Raw genomic sequence first — 12,251 nt, 5'->3', positions numbered from 1 at the left:
GATTTGACTAGAAGAATTATTGCAGTGAGGGTTAAGGTTAGAGTATGTGTGTGTGTGTGTGTGTGTGTGTGTGTGTGTATTCATTCATATCTGACCATTTATTATGTTAGATTAAAATTAGGAGAAGAATATAATATGAATATTGGTTTTTTAGAATGTGGATGGTTATTATTTTAAGATAGTTTTGATATTTAATATTTAAATTAGAGAGAGGTTACCATATTGTACTGTATTATCCTTACACTAAAAAAATGTTGGACGTCACTTTTGGTTTTATATCTGTTTGATAGCTTTTTTCCTCTCTTGTTTTAACTTCTCCTGGATAAGCCAGGAATTTTAGATGCCAAAATGCTGCTTAAAAATTAGGTTTGGCTTAGCTGTGAGAATATATGGTAATACTTTTTAAAAGTTCTGTATACACTCACATATAAACCTATCTATGGCTAAGCAGACCCTTGAATAGTTAACCAAAATACCACGAAATATGCACCACCCATGGATAAGCCAGAGCTCAAAATTTCCTCATGGTTTAATTTTCACAATTGACTTAGCTGATGCATTTTTTTCATGGCATTCATGAGTAGCAGCTTGGAAAAACTGGATTAAGCGCCTCAGATCAGCTGTGTCCATACAACTCCTTTAAACCATACCACATAGAGGGACCTTAGAGGTCTTCTAGTCCAACCCCTTGCTCAAGCAGGAGAACCTGTACCATTTCGGACAAATAGCTGTCCAATCTCTTCTGAAAAGCCTCCAGCGATGGAGCACCCACAACTTCTGGAGGCAAGCTGTTCCACAGGTTAATTGTTCTCACTGTCAGGAAATTTCTCCTTGGTTCCAGGTTGCTTCTCTCCTTGGTTAGTTTCCATCTGTTACTTCTTGTCCTGTCTTCAGGTGCTTTGGAAAATAAGTTAATCCCCCTCTCCTTTGTGGCAGCCCCTCAAATATTGGAAGACTGCTATCGTGTCACCCCTGGTCCTTCTCTTTGTAAGGCTAGTAATACCTAGTTCCTGCAACTGCTCGTCATACGCTTTAGCCTCCATCCCTCTTATCATCTTTGTTGATATTCTCTCTGCACGCTCTCTAAGGTCTCGACATCTTTTTTGTGGTGACCAGAACACATTCTGGTGAAAGAAAACTTCCTGTTTCTCATGATATTTCAGATTAAAGGCAGCAAATCAACACTCGATTCAATTCTCCAAATCAATTCAAATCAAGCTGCTGTTTCAGATTCAGATCAGAGCTAAACTAGACATTCCTAGCAGAGTGTTTCTCAAATATGTCATCCTGGGACCCTGTTGGCAGTCCACAAAATCAGAATTATTTGCCAGCCTATGTTGAATAACAATTCCATATCAAAATCCCATCCACAACATCCAGGAGAAACGTTAGCGGCAGCGAAGTCACACCCCAATTTTGAATTTCTAACGTGGCCAGTATCGATAAATGTAACCAGAGAAATCAAATCAGTTTTGGGGTCCTCTGTAATTTTTCAAAGAAGGCCGCCGCAGAGAAAAAGGTTTAAGAAAACACTGACCATAGCAGACGACTGGGCAAAGGAGTACACAATGAAAATCACAATACTCTCACACAGGCACGCACGCGTACAGACAATTTTTCCCCTTGGCGCAAAATACTGGAAGTAACGTTTTTACATCCCACTGACGCAAAGTGCTAGAAGAGAATGAAGGATTTTTTTCCCCTGCCCCAGCCAGGAACTAACCCTGTTAGCACGCTACGCCTTTGGAAGCCACTTGGAGAACAAACGGTGTTCCATCCTACCTTCATCCCTGCAATGTCTGCACAAGCACGGCAAGCACCTGGATCAGATCCCCGCTCTTCTCCCCATCCCACCCACCACCACCCCGAGGCCAGGCCATTCATTTCCTCCGCTTTTGTCCAGAGCTGCTAAATTCACCTCTCACCTTACTTAGCTGCAAGAAACGGATGAAGTTTGGAAATTGGTGACGAGAGATATTCCAGCGAAGACAATTGTGAAACAAGAGTCAATTCATACCAAACGTCTTAACACCCCTGGATGTCAGAGGGTGAACTCAAGGCAAGGCGGGTGGAGGAAAATATCTTATTTTTTTATTGCAGGGAGATTATCTTAAAATGTGCCTCGCTATATATCTGCATGCTTTCTTTCTTCCTTCCCTTCCCTGCGATGTTCTCCCTCCGGCAAAATACTTTTATTAGTCAGGCCGAACCTCTTGGCTATCTTGAGAGTTGGAAACCTTTGTTGTGTGTTTCACTGGTGCATATTTCCATCTACTCAAGGCGAATGCATCACATCTCCATTCAATTAACATTATTCTTCCCACAGGGACAACTGGGAAGGGGTGTTAAAAAAAAAGACAATGGCAGCCATCAATCATCAAAATCCCCTTTCCTCTATTTACTTACTAGATTTTTTTTAAATAACCCCAGATTTGGAAGGGACCTTGGAGGTCTTCTAGTCCAACCTTGCTCAAGCAGGATACCCTATTCCATTCCAGACAAATGGCTGTCCAGTCTCTTCCTAAAACCTCCAGTGACAGAGCACCCACAACATCTGGAAGCAAGTCATTCCGCTGATTAATTGTTCACCACGAAATTTCTCCTTAGTTCTAGGTTGCTTCTCTCCTTGATACGTTTCCATCCACTGCTTCTTAATAATAATAATAAAGTTGGAAGGGACCTTGGAGATCATCTAGTCCAACCCCCTGCTCAGGCAGGAACCCCTATCCCATTTCAGACAAATGGCTGTCCAGTCTCTTCTTAAAAACTTCCAGTGTTGGAGCATTCACCGCTTCTGGAGGCAGGTTGTTCCACTGGGTAATTGTTCTGTCGGGAAATTTCCCCTTAGTTCTAGGTTGCTTCTCTCCTTGGTTAGTTTCCATCCATTGCTTCTTGTCCTGCCTGCGGGCGCTTTGGAGAAGAGCTTGACCCCCCTCTTCTTTGCAGGAACCCCTCAAACGTTGGAAGGCTGCTATCATGCCACCCATAGTTCTTCTCTTCCTTAGGCCAGACATATACCCAGTTCCTGCAACCATTTTTATCCTGCCTTATTACTTACGTACAACTCAAAAAGTTTCTTTCCTTTCTCCTTGTTCCTCACTTCCGGTTCTTTGACGATAAACGATATCTACCCCTAATTCCCCCTCCTCTCCACACTCACCCACATCCCAGGGACTCGGGCAGTCCCGTAATCTTTGGGCTTTAAATTTTAATTCCTCCGCAGCTGCGTTTCTAGCTAGCAGAATTTTATTTTCTTTTTTTTTTAAAAAAATCAATTGAAAACAAAAGCGATAGTGCCACATCAGTTGGGCACTATCGGTGTGCATTCCAGGGGGACTAATGCACCTGGTATGATGATTGGGTATCCTTTATTAATTGGTCAATAGGCCACATCAAACATGAGCATCACCCGTAATAAAATGCAATAAAGTGAGATAAGATAAGATACAGTGAGATAAAAGAGCTACCGTGAGGTAAAATAGAATAAAATACAGTAGGTAAAGATCAAAGAGTAAGATAAAATAGTATCAGGAGGAGGAGGAGGAGGAGGAGGAGGTGGAAAAAGAAAAAATCCCTCCTTCCTTCCTTCCTTCCTTCCTTCCTTCCTTCCTTCCTTCCTTCCTTCCTTCCAAAAGGAAAACCTAACCTCCCCATTTGGGTGAATCAAACCCTTAAAGAGCTGATGAAAAACACACATCATACCAAATGCTTTTTTTAAAAAAAACATATTTAATGAAAATATCCAAAGGACAATAATTGTATTAGTTATCAGGAACAGGATACTACTACTAACTACTACTTCTTCTTCTCCTTCTTCTCCTTCTTCTCCTTCTTCTTCTTCTTCTTCTTCTTCTTCTTCTTCTTCTTCTTCTTCTTCTTCTTCTTCTTCTTCTTCTTCTTCTTCTTCTCCTCCTCCTCCTCCTCCTCCTCCTCCTCCTCCTCCTCCTCCTCCTCCTCCCTCTTTTGCATAAAAAGGATGTTTTTCCCAGCCAGGAAGACCCAGTTCTAGTGAACATAATATTTACATGCACCAGTTTGTTCTGCCAAAGTAATAAATATGCCAGACGAAATATCTCAGAGCTAAACCAGGCCAGGATAACAAAAGATGAAACAATCTTTTCCCGCCCCACCCACCCACCCCACCCCACGCACACAAAAAACCCCAAAACGAAACACAAACATCCTTCATATAAATACCAATTGCAACATTTTAAATAGGCTTTTAGACATTTAGGATCTATGAGGTTCAATAAATAATGAAATCACATGACACGTCTCAGAAAACAGCTGGGCACAAATGGCCTTTTCGAAGTGACCCACCCAATTTGTGGGCCGCCTCCTCCTAATTTTTCCAGGCAAAAGATGGTTTCTCTGACCATCTTCAAAGAAGGGGATTTATCGTTAACCGGCAGACTCAGTTTCCTATTTTGGAAAAAGTCAACAGGAGGCCGTCAAAATCTCTCCTCGGCATGGAATGGAAAGCTGGGAAACCAACACCACAGCCGTGCAAGATTCTATTACTTTATCCTATTCTCGGTCTTTCTCAGATCCAGCAACTTTGAGATGGGTGGACTTCAACTCCCAGAATTCCCCAACCAGCGTGCTTTGAGATGGGTGGGCTCCCAAAATTCACCAGCAATTCGCATGAGGTGTGATTTTGAAAAATGTCAAGAAATTGGAAGCCTGTATCTCTTGCAACCTCAGCAAGTTCAGAGGTATGGACTTCAAAATCCCAGAATTTCCATGCTGGCTAGTGAATTCTGGGAGTTGAAGTCTAAGGTTGAGAAACATTGCTATACCGTACTCCATCTCGGTATTTCTCAGCAGCTTTTAAGATTTGTGGACCAACTTCCACCATGCTGGCTGGGGGAATTCTGGGAGTCGAAGTCCACCCATCTGCTGAGATTTATTTATTTTTTTCCCAAACGTTGGCAACCTTGGCTCTTTTATGACTCGTGGACTTCAACTCCCAGAATTCCTGAGCCAGCCAGAACCAATGAAGCTTCTTGGATGAGAAGCAAAATATTTTCTTCCTCCTCCTCCTCCTCCTCCTCAAAGAAAAATACAGTCCAGTTGTCTTTGTGACAACTGTGACCTGGATGACTGAGAGTCTCCACAGACAGGCTCCAGGCCCAAATTTTAGTTTTGAAAACTTCGCCCTTCAGCCTTCGCCTTTTCCTGACTCTCCAGACCACAGTATCCAAATTCTGGAGGTGTAGGCCTCATCCTTTCAGATGTTCTCAAAGACTGGTTGAATTACACCTCTGCTTCGTGCTCCCAACCGAGGAGTCACTTAAAAAGGAGCGATGGATTTTTTTCCCCCTTCTTCTTTTTCTGTCTTTTGCCTTTCACTTTTTCCTTTTGGAAAACCTTTGCTAAACTCCGGATGAAGCTGGAGAGATTCCAGAGGACCTGGCAACCTTCCATCTTTTGAGCGAAGGACGAAGAGTCTTGGGTACGTTCTGAAGGCGTGACGGGGACCGGGCGAAGGCCCCTCCGGCAGTGGGCACACTGGATGTTGGAAAGGAGGCCGGTGAGTGAGAGAGAAACCGTTGCCAGCTGGTGGGAAAAAGGCACCTCTGCATCCGTGTGCTGATTTTCCAAGGCCTTCAGAGCCCGCTCCATTCGGACTGCCGTCGTGTAGAGTTCTTGCAAGAGGAGCCTCTCCGGTTTCTTCGTGAGATTTCTACTGGGGAGCCAAGCAAGGGGCAACTGGCAAAAGAGGCGCCGGTCATCCTGCAAGTCCATGTGCGTCAGCTGGGTGTAAAAGCAGAGAGGCAAGTCACAAATCAATGGCCTTTTGGGGAAAAAAACATCATTCAGATAGGTAATAGCCCTGAATATAGAGCCAAAGCAAAACGTAAGCGTGGTGATGGTGATGGAAGAGGAGGAGGAGGAGGAAGAGAAGGAGGAAGAGAAGGAGGAAGAGCAGTAGGAGGAGAAGGAGCAAGAGAAGGAGGAGGAAGAGAAGTAGGAAGAGAAGAAGGAGAAGAAGAAAGAGGAGGAGGAGGAGGAGGAGGAGAAGAAGGAGGAAGAGAAGGAGGAGGAGGAGGAGGAGAAGGAGCAGAAGACAAGGAGGAGGAGGAGCAAGAGAAGGAGGAGGAAGAGAAGTAGGAAGAGAAGAAGGAGAAGAAGAAAGAGGAGGAGGAGGAGGAGGAAGAGAAGGAGAAGGAGAAAGAGAAGGAGGAAGAGAAGGAGAAGGAGGAAGAGAAGGAGAAGGAAGAGAAGGAGGAAGAGAAGGAGAAGGAGAAGGAGAAGGAGAAGGAGGAAGAGCAGTAGGAGGAGAAGGAGCAAGAGAAGGAGGAGGAAGAGAAGTAGGAAGAGAAGAAGGAGAAGAAGAAAGAGGAGGAGGAGGAGGAAGAGAAGGAGAAGGAGGAAGAGAAGGAGGAGGAGGAGAGAGAAGAGGAGGAAGAGAAAGAGAAGGAGGAAGAGAAGGAGGAGGAGGAGAGAGAAGAGGAGGAAGAGAAAGAGAAGGAGGAAGAGAAGAAGGAGGAGAAGGAGAAGGAGCAGAAGACAAGGAGGAGGAGGAGCAAGAGGAGGAGGAGGACAAGGAGCAAGAGAAGGAGAAGGAAGAGAAGGAGGAAGAGGAGGAGGAGGAGGAGGAAGAGAAAGAGAAGAAGGAGAAGGAGGAAGAGAAAGAGAAGGAGGAAGAGAAGGAGGAGAAGGAGCAGAAGGAGCAGAAGACAAGGAGGAGGAGGAGCAAGAGGAGGAGGAGCACAAGGAGCAAGAGAAGGAGAAGGAAGAGAAGGAGGAAGAGGAGGAGGAGGAGGAGGAGGAAGAGAAGGAGAAAGAGAAAGAGAAGAAGGAGAAGGAGGAAGAGAAGGAGAAAGAGAAGGAATGGTATAGGATTGCCTGCCTGGGCAGGAAGTTATTTATTATTATTATTATTTATTTGATTTCTATACCGCCCTTCTCCCCAAGGGACTCAGGGCGGTTCACAGGGCATATATAAATAGCAGTACAAAAATTAAAAGGAAATTAAACCAGTGCCCAATTAAAATACAACAATGATAGAATAATAAAAACCAATTAAAAAACCCATATACCCCTATCAGGCCAGACCAGCTAATTCAAATAAATGGGTCTTCAGCCCGCGACGTAAGGATCGAAGGTCCGATGCCGTCCGGAGCTCAACCGGCAGCTGGTTCCATAATGCCGGAGCACCCACAGAGAAGGCCCTCCCCCTGGGGGCCACCAGTCGACATTCCCTGACCGGAGGCACCCTGAGGAGGCCCTCTCTGTGGGCGCGCACAGGGCGGAGGGGAGTTGACGCCGGCAGCAGGTGGTCCTCGAGGTATCCCGGACCCATGCCATGTAAGGACTTAAAGATCATAACCAAGACCTTGAACCTCACCCGGAAGACAACTGGTAACCAATGCAGCTCGCGGAGCAAAGGTGTAACATGGGAGTACCTGGAAACTCCCAAGACAACTCTCGCGGCCGCATTCTGTACCAGTTGGAGCCTCCGAGTGGTCTTCAAGGGAAGCCCCATGTAGAGAGCATTACAATAGTCTAGGCGAGAGGTCACGAGCGCATGAGTGACTGTACACAGGGCATCCCGGTCCAGATAGGGCCGCAACTGGCGCACCAGGCGAACCTGGGCGAAAGCCCCCCTAGTCACGGCCACTATATGATCTTCCAGAGTAAGTCGTGAATCTAGGAGGACTCCCAAGTTGCGAGCCCTATCCACAGGGGGTAAGAGCTCACCCCCCATAGAAAGCGATGGAACATCTTGAATGTCCCGGGATGCCGGAATGTACAGCCACTCAGTCTTGTCAGGGTTGAGTTGAAGTCTGTTCCTCCCCATCCAGACCCGAACCGCCTCCAGGCAACGGGACATCACAGCGAGGGCATCACTGGGGTGGTTTGGGGTCGAAATGAAAAGTTGGGTATCATCGGCATATTGATGATACCCAACTCCAAAACCACGAATGATCTCACCCAGCGGTTTCATATAGATGTTGAACAGGAGAGGCGAGAGGACCGACCCCTGAGGAACTCCACAAGCGAGAGTCCTAGGGGTCGACCTCTGCCCCCCTGCCAACACCGACTGCGAGCGTCCCAGGAGATAGGAGGAGAACCACTGAAGAACTGTGCCTCCCACTCCCAATCCCCTGAGACGCCGCAGCAAGATACCATGGACGATGGTATCGAAAGCCGCCGAGAGGTCTAATAGGACTAGGACAGAGGAATATCCCCTATCCCGAGCCCTCCAGAGATCATTCACCAGAGCGACCAATGCCGTCTCCGTGCTGTACCCAGGCCTGAAACCCGATTGGTAAGGGTCCAAATAATCCGCTTCATCCAGGACCAGAGGGAGCTGATGCGCCACCACACTCTCAACAACCTTCGCAAGAAAGCGAAGGTTGGAGACTGGACGAAAGTTGTTCAATACAGCTGGGTCCAAGGCAGGCTTCTTGAGGAGAGGTCTCACCACCGCCTCCTTCAAGACGGTGGGGAAATAACCCTCACTCAAAGAAGCAGATATAACCGCCTGGAGCCAGCCTCGTGTCCTCTCCCTAGCTGCATAAACCAGCCAAGAAGGGCACGGATCCAATAAACATGTGGTGGAGCTCAGCCTCCCCATAATCCTGTCCACTTCATCAGGGGTCACAGAATCAAACTCCTCCCAGATAAAAGTTGAACTAGAAGACCTAGAAGAAGACCTTCCAACTGTGTTCTTCTGTATTCTGGAAAAAGAAGAAAACCAAGGAGGAGGGGGAGGAGTGGGGGTGGGGGAGGAAAGGGTGCCTCCTGATGTCTCTTGAGTCAGCAGGCAGGAAGCCCGGGAGGAAGAACATCACCCAAAGGAGTTTCAGCTTGTGACGAAACCACCTCTTGCCCTGGAGGGCGACAGTTGAGATTGCTGAATGCATCGGAAGGTTGCCGACAGGTGGCATTGCCCTCAGGTGTGAATACCTGGAATCTGGAGCCAGATTTTGGAGTAGGGGATCACCTGAAGATTCCTCAGCTTTTTCTGTTTCCTCCAAAACAGCTTCCTAGGTGGTTGAGCGTCCTAATCCGGACCCGCCAATCAAGAAGCCTATTTGCTCCCTCCAATTAAACCATGCTACAAATGCCCTTGGATAACGGTTCCGCTCAGCCCTAGATAAGTGATGTAAAAATTGTCTAGTTGGATCCCCTGAAGCCACAACAGATACAGCTAGTCCTTGACTTACGACCGATCGTTTAGCCATTTGCAGCATCCTCTGCAATCGCCGTAACCCTGAACCTGTTTCCAAGTGTCCGAATTTTTGATTGCGTATCCACCGGGATGCTGCAAAGGTGGTCAGTGTGGACAAACAGTCATAAGTCCCTTTTTTCAGCGCTGTTATAATCTTCAAAGAGTGACTAAATGAACTGTTGTAAGTCCAGGACTACTTTTAAAGCAGAAAATAAGAAAATGCAAAGCTTCGAAAGGAAAACGCCCGCCAGATATAAGGGCAAATCCCATTTTTTTAAAAAAATAAATAAAATAAAATAAAATCCAACTTTACTCACATAGGATTTGTACAAGTCTCGAGCAGGTCGTTTCAACCATATGATCTGTAGCTGAATTTTCTGCAGAAATCCTGAATCTGCTGGACACCTGCGGCAGATGCTGGCCGTAGAATCCACCAGGGTTGGGCACAAAAGCCAGAAAGCGGACACCAAGACTAGACGGGAAGGCAGATAAATGGAAGGAGATCAGCTGTGAGCCGCTCCCAAGAATTAAGTGCAATTTGACATGATTCAGAGGCAGCCATTTCTTTTCCGGAATTTTCTTCAGCGTTTCAAAAACTGTATCGGTTTGAAAATTCACTTCTTTGGAAATACAGCAGTATCCGGGCTGCCTTTTGATGACTCTTGAGTATTTCAGGGCTCAAAGTTCCTGACTGTTAGAACAATTAACCAGTGGAACCACCTGCCTCCAGAAGCGGAGAATGCTCCAACGCTGGAAGTTTTTAAGAACAGACTGGACAGCCATTTGTCTGAAATGGTATAGGGTTTCCTGCCTGATCAGGAGGTTGGACTAGATGACCTCCAAGGTCCCTTCCAACATCATCATCATCATCATCATCATCATCATCATCATCATCATCATCTTATTATTATTATTATTATTATTATTATTATTATTATTATTATTATTATTATTATTATTAGCCTGTTAATGTTTGACTCCAGAGCGATGGGAAGAAAGGGTGTTAAAACTATTTAAAATATTTAAAATGAATATAGTACCCGGAAGCTGCAATGAGTCAAACTCTCAGTGTTTCATTTCTCCTCCTCTGCTGACTAGCACTGATGATGTTTCCTAGTTAGGTAATGAAACATCTGCAACAAAAACAACCCAGCTCAGAGATGCATGCCAAGGATCCTCCGTTCCTTCTCCTCTGTCTGCACAGAACAACAGATGCAAATAAACTCCCAATCTGAGATCATAGCTAAGAGCAAAGTGCCTGTTTTGCATATGCAATTTTTATTTTTTTACATCTGCCGTCTTCAGTTTAAACTTCTTTGAAGTCCCTTGTGGGGCGGGGGGACACTTCCCACAGTGGGCCGGACCTTGTCAAGGAGCCAAGACAGAAATCAAATTGAACCAGACTGATGTGAAATGAATGCAGCGGAATTAAAGATGACAGTGCATTCCCTGAAATGTTCTGTCTGGAATGAGTCCCAGACTCCTAGGGGTCCTAGGTGAGGTTCTGCTCATTGCTGCAGTCCAGACTTTGAAGACGGGACACCACGTCAACCTCAAAGCTCCAGCCACTCAGAGACCAGTTTAAAGGAGGAAAATGGGCAGGTCCCTTTTCAAGCTACTCAGATGGTTGTTGGTTCCTCAGGAAGCTAGTCTTTGCTGAACACTCAATAAGGCAGAATGTCAAAGAAAGAGAAGAAGAAAGTGGGGTGCAGGATCGGTCCTGCCGAAGGGTTGTCACCCAAAGAGAAGGAAATGGGGAGAGTCGTCACCTACCACGTTGAACAGCGACCGCTACAGACTTCTCCACCATTCTTCTGCAATTGACTAACTAAAGGGGGAACCTCGCTTTTAGTCGTCTCCTGGGGTTGGGCGTGGTCCTCGCCCACACACAAAACCCACACTCGCAGACACACTCGCAGAAAAGAAGAAGCACTGACAAGGCAAGGCACCAAAGGAAACGCAACCCTGCCAAGCTTGGCATAAAGTTCCCTGAGGTCAACACGGGTCACCAGAGCAACTTGCCCAAGGGGAACGGAGGCTGGATGCTTCCCCTTCTGCGGTTGACCGGGGTCTTTGGTCTTGACGGTGACGCAGTGGCAACCGTCGCTGACATCAAGGAATCCAAAAGACTTCTGCCTTTGAAATGGATCATGAAATATGGTGAGGGTGAAGAGCAGGAGCCTTTTTCTGTATGCATTGGAGAAAGATGGCGAGCCAACCAGGTTTTGCTTTTATTGTTTATTGCTTTTTTGTTGTTGTTGGTTGGTTTCTATGTGGTTGTAAGACACCTAGAGTTGTGCTTTTAAGGTAGGTGGCCACCCAGGTCTTTTCAATGAATAAATACATTCAAATCCAGGGTGCCCACCTTGAGTTAGAGAACAGCTTTGAAAGACTTTTCCATACCAGGAATGACTTGACTTGACTTGACTTGACTTGACTTGACTTGACTGGCTTGGCTTGGCTTAGCTTGGCTTGACTTTGAACAGTCAGTAAATTAACTCTTGTAAGTCAAGGACTCCCTGTATTTACTAGGTGAACATAGTAGATGGGTTTTGTCATCCAGGATGCAGGCAGTTTTAAAATGTTGCATCACCCCAACCATTTTTACTTCACAGAATTACGATCATCACCGTTGGCAAGGCAAGCCTGGGAGAAATTAGAAAACGCCTGAGTACAGATAAAGATTAGATAATCTATTTACTTCCGTTTCTCTTTCTTTGTAGTTTTCAAGCCACCAATTCGTTCTGGCCCTTTTATCAACAGAATTGTGTCTGGATATTGCAAGCTCACATGAAAATGTGTTTATGCAATGCAGATATGATTGTAAGTATGTTTAAGGGCGTGACTGAATACCGTAAACGGATACAAACATTGACAGGTATTTGCAAGGTTTACAAGCAATTCGATGTCCTGCAAATAATTCCTCCCAGGAAAATGACCCTTTGACTATTGTCGTAGCATCCCCATAGTTGCATCATCAAAATTCCAAAACTTGGCAACTGACTCATATTTATGACGGTTGCAGCGTCCCAGGATTACGTGATCCGCCTTTTGTGGCTTTCTAACA

At 45.8% G+C, this 12,251-nt stretch overlaps 1 pseudogene across 1 annotated transcript; it reads right to left on the bottom strand.

Annotated features, from left to right (window-relative positions):
* Window positions 1-4,148: 4,148 nt before the first annotated feature.
* On the bottom strand, window positions 4,149-10,994 carry LOC308674400 (annotated as a pseudogene). Its single transcript, XR_014028817.1, has 3 exons — window positions 10,958-10,994; window positions 9,502-9,656; window positions 4,149-5,757 (listed from the first exon to the last, which is right to left on the bottom strand). The product of XR_014028817.1 is annotated as an uncharacterized misc_RNA (transcript).
* Between the last annotated feature and the right edge of the window lie 1,257 nt (window positions 10,995-12,251).

This window comes from Vipera berus, assembly GCF_964194415.1.
Source record: "Vipera berus genome assembly, chromosome: 14".
Classification (NCBI taxonomy): domain Eukaryota; kingdom Metazoa; phylum Chordata; class Lepidosauria; order Squamata; family Viperidae; genus Vipera; species Vipera berus.
Note: the sequence above shows the minus strand (reverse complement) of the source record. Positions and strands in the feature narration are given on the sequence as shown.